Source organism: Notamacropus eugenii, chromosome 5 (genome assembly GCF_028372415.1).
Source record: "Notamacropus eugenii isolate mMacEug1 chromosome 5, mMacEug1.pri_v2, whole genome shotgun sequence".
NCBI lineage: Eukaryota > Metazoa > Chordata > Mammalia > Diprotodontia > Macropodidae > Notamacropus > Notamacropus eugenii.
The window spans coordinates 160,039,728-160,050,617 of NC_092876.1; the positions used below are offsets into that span (position 1 = coordinate 160,039,728).

Genomic DNA, 10,890 nt, shown 5'->3' on the forward strand with positions numbered 1-10,890 from the left:
TTCCTCCTCCTCCTCCCCTTCCCTGAGGTAGTAGTGAAAGAGGTGAGGATCGGAGATGTCTGCTGATTCCTAGCTTGAAGAAGAATCTACAGTCCTTATAGATCCTTTTTTCTTGGTGTTACCATTTGTGAAGCAAAATTAACTAGCTTTCAAGTCTGAACTTTCTTTTCAACTGTCTTTTTAAAAAAATTTCTTTTTTGATCCACAAGGTAGAAAAGAGATAGTTCTACAATGTCCAAGTCATTCCAGCAGTCATCTCTCAGTAGAGACTCACAAGGTCATGGGTGTGTCACCTATCTGCAGGAATAGGCCTTCTTGCTGCTGCTACCCAGTCTTTAAGTATGCCAGCATTTCTTGGAAAGATGAACCAGGGTATTGCACACCATCTAGTTTAGTGAATCTTGGAATGAGTTCTTCATTGAATCAACAAGGATCTCATAGTGCACTGTCTTCTGCTAAAACTTCTTACCATAATTTGCAATCTATATTTAACACTGGAAATAGAGGTCCACTACCTTTGTCTTCTCAACACCGTGCAGATGCAGACCAGGCCAGTAACATTTTGGCCAGTTTTGGTCTGTCTGCTAGAGATTTAGATGAACTGAGTCATTATCCAGAGGACAAGATTACTCCTGAGAATTTGCCCCAGATCCTTCTACAACTTAATAGGAGGAGAACTGAAGAAGGCCTTTCATTGAGTTATGGTAGAGATGGCAGACCTGCTACATAGGAGCCACCATACAGAGTACCTAGGGATGACTGGGAAGAAAAAATGCACTTTGGAAGAGATAGTTTTGATGATTGTGGTCCTAAATTTCAACCCAGTGCTTGATTATGACCATGGAAATCATTGTCAAGAATCTGGTTATTATGACAGAATAGATTATGAATATGACAGATTAAGACAAGGAGAAAGATGTAGGGATGAATCTTTTTTATAGTGAGCACTCACATAATTATCATAAATTTGACAGTGAGTATGAGAGAATAGGTCTTGGTCCTGGTCCTTTACAAGAGAGATCTCTCTTTGAGAAAAAGAAAGGCGTTCCTCCAAGTAGCAATATTGAAGATTTCCATGGATTCTTACTGAAAGGTTATCCTGATCTGTGCTTTATATGTGATATGCCAGTTCATTTAATAAGGAGTGGAATCAACACATCAATGGAGCAACACACAGTCGACGCTGCCAAGTTCTTGAAATCTATCCAGAATGGAATCCTCATGATTCTGGATCTAGAAGAGGTGATCTATTCATGTTGCAGCAATCTACAAATCCAGCACCAGGAATTTTGGGGCCCCCTCCTCCCTCATTCCATCTTGGGGGACCACCTGTTGGACTAAGATGAAATATGGGTGCCGGAAATTGAAATATGCAAGGACTAAGACACATGCAAAAAGACAGAATGAAAACTATTAGAATTGTTCACATTATGGATTTTCAGTGGGGTAAAACCTTGAGATACCAACTTTTGCAGCTGGTTGAACCATTTGGAGTAATTTCAAATCATCTGATCTTAAATAAAATCAATGAGACATTCATTGAAATGTCTACCACAGTAGATGCTTAGGCTGCAGTGGACTATTACACAATCACACCAGCTCTAGTATTTGGGAAGCCAGTAAGAGTTCATTTGTCATAGAAGTATAAAATAATAAAGAAACCTGAGGGTGGGAAAACTGATCAGAAATTTGAACAGAAGCCTGAGCTTGGACAGGTGATCCATCTCAGCAACTTGCCCCATTTTTGCTATTCTGACAATGCCATCATCAGACTTGCTGAGCCATATGGAAAGATAAGGAATTACATATTGATGAGGATGAAGAGCCAGGCTTTCATAGAAATGGAGACCTGAGGGCATGCCATGGCTATGGTTGAGCACTGTGAAAAAAGGCACTGTGGTTCCAGGGCCAATATGTGAAGGTTGACTTACCTGATAAATGCTAAAAATTAGTTTTGCGGATTCCCAACAGAGAATTGATCTGTTAAAGAAAGATAAATCTTGAAAGAGATCTTACTTTTCAAATGGCAAAGACTCTCCAAGTGATAAAACATCCAAGACTGATGGCAGCCAGAAGAGTGATATTGGAGCTGAAGGAAAAGAACAGGAAGAGAAACAAAGTGAAGATGTTGATAAAGATATAAAAGATGAACAGGCAGAGCAAGAACCTGGTTTGCTTCTTTCATCTGAAGATGAGCTACTTGTAGATGAAGAAGATGCAGCTGCACTGCTAGAAAGTGGCAGCTGAGTGGAAGATGAAACTGACTTTGCAAATTTAGGTGATGTGGCTGCTGATATTAAGAACCTTCAGAAAAAGCTTTGAAAAAAATGAAAATCAGTCTCAGTTCTTCAGCAGCAGCAAAGAAAAAAACTCAAAAAGCATCACTTTCCAGGGAGTATGGAAGATTTTGTCACTCTAGATGAGGCTGGTGATGAGGAAGATTCAGAACTTCAGAAACTTCGTAAATTGGGAATGGCGATTAAATCTGGTGACAAAAATGATGATAGTTTGGTTGAAATTAAGGTGAACAAGATGGAGGAACTTGATCAGGAGAATGATGGATCGTTGGAAAATACAATTAAAAATGAAGACAGTACAGAGCCCAGAGGTGCCGAATCTGCTGAGAACTTTGGGGGAATGGGTCTGAACCAAGAGACAAGTGAAAATATAGATAGTGAAAGTGAAATTAAAAGGGAGGATATCCCAGATGAGTATAGAATTGGACCATATCAACCCAACATTCCTGTTGGCATGGACTGTGTTATACCCAAGACAGGATTTTACTGTAAATTCTATTCGCTCTTCTACACAAATGAGGAAGATGCAACAGCTTGCCTCATTATCAGAAATTAAAGAAATTTCTGAATAAATTGGCAGAAGATCGCAGGCACAAGAAAGAAGTTTAAGATGTGCAAGATGCTTAAGGGTTTCCAAGGAAAAGTGGTTCTTTGTTTTTAATGTTAACATTTTTTAAATCCAATACAGATAGTCTGTAGAAGGAAATATTGTACTCTTTTTGTTGTAGTGAAAAATAGTCTGTTCATGTGCTAAATGTTACAATAAAAATGCATATATAGTTAAGTTAATGCAGAATAACTTTTTTGTTTTATAAGAATGGCAACAGACAGAAGTACTTTGTAGAGATTACGTCAAGTCACTTAAGATAACTTTTGTATCCGTTATGAAAAAAGTGAATGTGTGAAGAAAAGTAATCTTCAAATAAATGAAATTTTATTAGTTTCCAGATTCAAAGAATTATCAATAAATTTTGATTCCATAAAATAAAGAACAAAAAAAATTTTTAAAATGTATGCAGGAAAAAATCTATAAAGAACTAGTAGGATACAATCAAATGAAGTTGAATGCACATACTAAGTTCAGAAAATGCATTTTGGGGAGATTTTGTTGTGATGTCACTGTCACTTTTTGTTTTCATTTTTAGTATTTCTTATCCATTTTGGTAAATATTTTCAATTACATGAAATTTTTAAAACTTTTTTTTACTTTGAGTTTCGATGCTTTCTCTATCTACCTCTCCAACCCTTGAGAAATAAAAAGCAATGTGAAATGAATTAAATACATGAAATTATATAAAACATACTTCCATGAGGACAAACCTATTCTAACTCTAACTAAATTCTAGAGCAGCATAAGCCAGAAAACAACAGAGTGAAACAAATTGTCATCAAAATAGAGCCAGGAAGGCAGATAGAAAAGTTCGATCACACCAAGCTCAGAGTAGAGCACAGTGTAGCCTTTGCCACCACACTTCACAGACAGGAACAGCACAGGCTTCAGGGCACAAAATCACGGGTAGTAGCTGCAGTTACCAGATTGCTGAACTCACAAACGCCAAAGACAGCTTCAAGTCTGTAAGAAAGTTCTTTCACCTGGGTGAGAGGGGGGGGCCTGGGTCCGGTCCAAGCCCTGGCTTCAGGGCTGTGGCAGTCACTGCAGCAGTGCCTACTTATGAAGCCCTCATCCTAAAGACCCTGGGGAATTGAGCAGCTTATCTGGATCGCAGCCCTGATTGGAGGTCTTGGGGTGAGGCAGAGTGTTGGTGTGGTGGAGCTAGTGGAGACAATGGAGAGGGAATCCTATTCACAGATCCTGGGAAGAGAAGAGTGTCTGTGATTACTCACAGATCACACTGCAGGCCAGGAGAGGAGTAAACTTCTCTCCCTTGATTGTGTCACCTTGGAGAAACTGAGAACTTACATGTCTCTACAGTATAACCTTAACTTGACAAAAAATGCAAAAGTCAAGTAACTGGCTGGGAATTTACCCAAAAGGGAAAAAAATAAGTCTATAGATGGTTACTTTCTTGGTGAACGGGTATTTTCTTCCATCCTTTCAGATGAGCAAGGACAAAGTATACCATCAGAGAAAGACAAAAAGATCAAAGCTCCTACATCCAAAACCTTCAAAAAAATATGCAACGGTCTCTGGCCACTGAAGAGCTCAAAAAGTATTTTGAAAATCAAGTAAGAGAGATGGAGTAAAAACAGGGAAGAGAAATGAGACCCATGCAAGAAAATCATGAAAACTGAAAAGGAGATCTGAAAAACTGATGAAGAAAATTATACCTTTAAAATTAGACTAACCCAAATAGCAAAAGAGGTCCAAACAGTCAGTGAAGAGAAGAATGCTTTAAAAAGCGGAATTAGCCAAATGCAAAAGGACTTTCAAAGACTCACTCAAGAAAATAGTTCTTTAAAAATTAGAATGGAGCAGATCGAAGAGAAACCAAGAAATTATAAAAGAAAACAAAAAAAAAAAAGAAAGAAAAAATAGAAGACAATGTGAAACATCTCATTGGAAAAACAATTGACCTGGAAAATAGATCCAGGAAAGGTAATTTAAAATTGATTGTTCTACCTGGAAGTCATGATCAAAAAAAAAAAAAAATATCCTAGACATCATCTTCCAAGAAATTATCAAAGAAAACTGCCCTGATATTCTAAAACCAGAGAGTAAAATAGTTATTGAAAGAATCTACCAATTGCCTCTTGAAAGAGATCCCACAAGGAAAACTCCTAGGAATATTGTAGCCAAATTCCAGAGTTCCCAGGTCAAGGAGAAAATATTACAAGTACCCAGAAAGAAACAATTCAAGTATTGTGGAAATACATTCAGAATAACACGGGATTTAGCAGCTTTTACACCAAAGGATCAAAGGGCTTGGAATATGATATTCCAGAAGTATAGAATTAAAACCAAGAATCACCCACACAGCCAAACTGAGTATAGTACTTCAGGGGAAAACATGGAATTTCAACGGAATTGAGGACTTTCAAGCATTCTTGTTGAAAAGACTAGAGTTGAGTAGAAAATTTGACTTTCAAAGAGAAACGTGAAAATTTAAATAAGAAAGAGAAACCTTAAGGAACTCATTAAACTTAAACTGCTTACATTTCTATATGAAAAGATGTTATTTGTAACTCATGAGACCCTTTTTATTAGAGTACTTAGAGGGAATAGATAGATAGATAGATAGATAGATAGATAGATAGATAGATAGATAGATAGATAGATAGATAGATATGTAGGGGTGTGTGTGGGTATATGTGTATTTTTGTATTATATATTTGTAGGTATGTATATGAACATGAGTGTGTGTGTGTGTGTGTGTGTGTGTGTGTGTGTGTGTGTGTGTGTGTTTAGAGACAGGGCAAAGGGTGAGCTGAATATGAAAGAAGAATTCCCCCCAAAAGTAAAATTTACTGTGGAGTGGAGTGTACCAGAAGTAAGAAAAAGGGAGAGGTAGAATGAAACAAATCATCTCACAAAAAAAGAGGGAAGAAAGAACTGTTACAATGGAGGGGAAGAGGGGGAGATGAAAGGAACTAATTGAGCCTTATTCTCATGGGATTTGGCTTAAGGATGGAATAACACACTCTCAATCACATATAGAAATCTATTTTACCCTGCATGAAGGAGAGGGGAAGGGGATAGGAGAGGGAAGATAATAAAAGGGACAGCAAATTAGGGATAGGGATAATCAGAAACAAACACTATTGTTGGAGAACAGGTCAAGGGACAGAATGGAATAAATGAAGGTCAGGATAGGACAGAGGGAAATGTTAGGCTTTTTCAACATAATTATTATGGAAGTGTTTTGCATTGTTACACGTGTAGGACATATTGAATTGCTTGTTTTCTCAATGAGGGTAGGTGGGGAGAGAGGGAGAGCATGTGGAACTCAAAGCTTTAAGAATGAATGTTAAAATTTCTTTTAGCATACAACTGGAAATTAAGCTGTATAGGCAATGGGGTACAGAAATTTATTTTTCCCTACAGGAAAGTGGAGGGGGACAGGGAGAGAAGAAGGGTACATAACAGAAGAGAGGATAGACTGGAGGAAGGAGTGGATGGGGTGTATGCTCTCCTGGGATGAGGGATGGGGAGAAATGGAGAGAAAATTTTAAAGTCAGGTCCTTGTGGAGGTGAGTGTTGAGAATGGAAAATAGATAAATTATGGATTAAAAAATATTTTTACATGTAATTGAAAAAGAAGTTTCAAATTAATTGGCTTGTTTTTAGTTTTTAGCGTTCACTTCCATAAAATTTTTACTTTTAAATTTTCTCTTCCCTCCCCTTACCCCTCTGCTTTAAGTTTAACCATGCCTATACTGTGCCTTTCCCTAATCCTTGAAAACCCATTCACATTTTTCAAACTTTTCCCTACTTTAGGCGGTTTATTTGTCTATTTACTTTTTCCTTCTTACATATATTTCTTACATATATTTACATACAACCTTCTTAAATATATAAATATAAATGTATATTTATATATATTCTTACATATGTTTAGTAATCTAATTCTTCCTCTCATTTTTACCATTGTGTTCATGTTTAAATGGTTAATTCAAAATAGCTTGTCTTTGCCCTGTATTTGCTTTGGTTTGTCACTTTTTTTTCTAGAAAAGATTGTCTTACTTCATTTTCTCCCATAGATAGTCTAAACTTTTATGCCTTGATCTATCATCTTTTTTAAAAATTTTTTCCTTAGCCTCAGTTTAAAGAATATTTCTAAAGTACCAAATATGAATTTCCTCTTCTAAATAATTTCCCTATAAAGGTTTGGATCTTGGCACTCTCTCATTTTGCTATTTTACCTCAGTCTTAGAAATATCAAGTCATGGGGGAGATCATGAGTATAGAAGCACAATCTTATGGCAGAAAATTTCCTTCTGTCCCAAAATGTTTATAAAATTCTAAGACCTGCACTCTCTATCATTAATTTATTTGTTGTTTTCTATGATATCTCTTTTTCTAGATCCAAGTATTCCCACTTCTCAGGATGCCAGTTGCTCCTAGAATTTTTATTTCTCTTTTTCTGAAGAGAGAATTTATCCCTCCAAAAATATAAAACAGTATTTTCAATCAAGGTAGTCTCCCTATGCATCATCTCTCTTCAGATCAATAGTTTGAAAAAATTGGGTAATTTATTTCATTATTCTTTCCTCAGTAGTTTTATTTATTTACCTTTTTGTGTTTCTCTTTGTCAGGGAAGTTTGCAAGCATAATAATGTATTCAAACCTAGTTTGTTTATTTTCATCTAGAATACTTCAAAAAAATATACACACACATATATGTACACACATATGTGTATGTGTATGTATGTATGTATGTGTATATATAAACACACATACATATACACCACACATTCAGTGTCTATATATATATGTGCGTGTGTGTATGTGCAAGTATATATGTATATATACACACACATATGTGTGTGTATGTATGTATATACATATATAAATATATGGAGAGAGAGGGAGAAGTATACCTTATATATTGTACTAGAAATGCTAACTATAAAAATAAGACAAGAAAGAGGAATTTGAATAATATATGAAATGAGGAAACATATATCTTTGTGAAAGACGTGATGATATACTTATAAACCTCTAAGGAAACAGTTAAAAGATTAGCTGAAACAGTTAATAATGTTAGTTAAGTTTCAGGATATAAAATAAATCTATCTATATTAGTCATCATCAACACACACATACATACATACTTATATCTATCTGTATGTGTGTAGATAAATCTCTTCTCTATATACATATATATGTATTATATATGGGTGTATTTATCTCAAGTAAAAGATAAAAAGAGAAATATCATTTAAAATAACTGCAAACAATATACAATACTTGAAAGCCTACATGCGAAGACAAACCCAAAGGTTTTATGAACACAATTATAAAATACTTTTAACACAATAAAGTCAGATATAAACACTTGGAGAAATATGAATTGCTCATAGGTAAGGCCAAACCATTGTAATAAAAATGATGATTTCACCTAAATTAATTTATTTATTTAATGTCATACCAATTAAACTATCAAAGAATCATTTTATGGAGCTAGAAAAAATAATAAGAAAATTTGTCTGCATGAACAAAATGTCAAGAATATGAAGAGAATCAATGAAAAGTTATGTGAAGGAATGAAGCCTAGCAATATAATATTTCAAACCATATGGCAAAGCAGTAGTAATTAAGACAATTTGACATTGGTTAAGAAATAGAATTCTGTCTCAGGGGAATCAATTAGCTATATAATACACAGTAGCAAATGACCCTAGTAATCTGTTCTTTGATAGACACAAATATATAAGCATTCAGGACAGGATCTCATTATTTGACAAAAATTGCTGGGAAAACTCGAAAGCAGTTTGGCAGAAACTCGACATAATTTCACAGATTATACTAAAAATGAGGTTAAATAATAGGTGATATAATAACAAAATTAAAGAGCATAAAAAGTTTACCTGTTAGATGGATGAATAAAGAGTTTATTCTCAATCAGATTAAAAAATAACAGGAATTAAAATGGATAAGTTTGATTACATGAAGTTAAACAGATTTTTTACAAAATAACTGACACCTCTAAAATTTAAAATAAAGTAGAAAATTGGAGTGAAATTTGCAATTTTATGTATTACATAATTATAATTTTAAAATATATAATTTATAATAATTTTATAAAATCCTCATTTCTCAGATATATAAGATACTGAGTCAAATTCATAACAAAAGCAGGAGCTATTCCCCATTATTAAATAGTGAAAGGATATGAATAGATATTTTTCAGAAGAAGAAATCAAAAGTATCAATTATCATATTTTAAAACTGCTCCAAATCATTACTAATTGGAGAAATGCAAATTAATAAAAGCCTGAGATACCACCTCACATCTATCACATTGGTTAACATGACAGAAAAGGAAAATGATAAATGTTGGAAGGGATGTGAGAAAATTAGGATTCTAATGCACCCTTGATTGAGTTGTTAATTCATCCAACCATGCTCAAGGGCTATGGAAGTCTCTACTCCAAGGTAAGCTAAGGTAGTGGAGTACAGGCAGCAACCTGGCTAAGCTTTTTCAATATTCAACTCCAAACAATTTTAAAATCATGTATCATATCAAATTTCAGAGTAGCAGAGCCAACAACAGATTGGGGTGAGAAAATTTTCCAGCCCAAGAGATCTAAGGACTTCACCAGGCAAGCCACAGCAATAGTGCCACTATTAGAAAGAAACTGAGCACATCAAAACGCTCATAGCATTTAGTAGCGGGATCAACAAAAATAAAAAATACCCCTTGCCCTTCTACCTTGTGCCAAAGAGGCACCCCGATATTTTTTTCTAATATTCTAATATTAAGAAAAAAAGAGGAGTCCGGCAATACCCTCTCTGAGCCTCAGCTGCCTCCTCTCTACTATGAGAAGGGGCACCAGATGCCCTCCAAAGCTTCTTCCTCATCTGCCTCGATGATTACCCACTGGAGGGACCGGGTCAAGGCTGTGTCTGGAGCTGCAGCTGCAGCTGATGCAGGTTCAGCTCCTCCATCTGGGGGATAAGGTCTGTTTGGTCGGGATTTCCGCCTTGCCCCAGCAGGAGGAGCCAAGGGGTAGGAGGGTGTGAGTCGGCTGAACCTTGGTCCCTCCCTATCAATCTTTCTGCTGAACATATACCAGAGGAGGCCAAAGACAGAAGAAAGGCTTCACATATGCAAAAACAAAACAAAACAAACAAACAAAAAACAACCAAGCAATTAATAACAACATTTTTAGTGATACCAAAGAACTAGAAACAAAGTTGGTATCCATCAGTTGGGGACTGGCTGAACAAACTCTGATGTATTAACATAACGGAATGTTACTGTGCAAATAGAAATGACAAATGTATTCAGAGAATCATAGAAAGATCTATAAGAACTCCTACAGAAGGAAAAGTACCAAGAGAACAATGTGCAGATTGATAGCAACAATGTAAGAGAACAGATTGAACGCAACAATATAAATAGAATACTAAAAGAAAGCTGAATTCTAAGTAGTTGTGTAAACAAATCTTGGTTTCAGAAAAGATAACGAAGCATCAGAGAGTGAGCTGACCACGGATTTAGACATTTTTGGACATTGCTAGACACCGTAACTATCTGGTCCTGTGTTTCTTAATTTCCTGTTGTTTCAAAAAGAACGTTTAATTCTCAGGTTGAAGGAAGCAGAGCAGAGGGGTATCCAGAAATGACTGTTATATAAAAACAAAAGAAATAAATAAAATTTCTTTAAAAAAATTCTTAGATATTCTACTTTTACCTGTATATTTGCCATAGTTTTCCCCAATTTATTTTTTATTTCTATTTTGTTTATCTGGGGAGAGGTTTTGTTTTTTTTTTTTTTCATTTTCAAGAAAACTAGTATTTACCTATAATTACTTCTATTTGTTTAGTAACTGAACATTTATCTCCCTTGGAAATTTTAGAGAAATTTATTATTCTTTCATTATCTGTGTATTATAATAGTTTTTATCTACAACTCATTCTGTATTTAATATGATATATATTGTGAGACTTGGATGTAAATATTAAAT

The 10,890-nt window shown here is 35.1% G+C and overlaps 1 pseudogene; it reads left to right on the forward strand.

The window, feature by feature from the left end:
* Window positions 1-221: 221 nt before the first annotated feature.
* On the forward strand, window positions 222-3,011 carry LOC140508962 (matrin-3 pseudogene; annotated as a pseudogene).
* The last annotated feature ends 7,879 nt before the right edge of the window (window positions 3,012-10,890 follow it).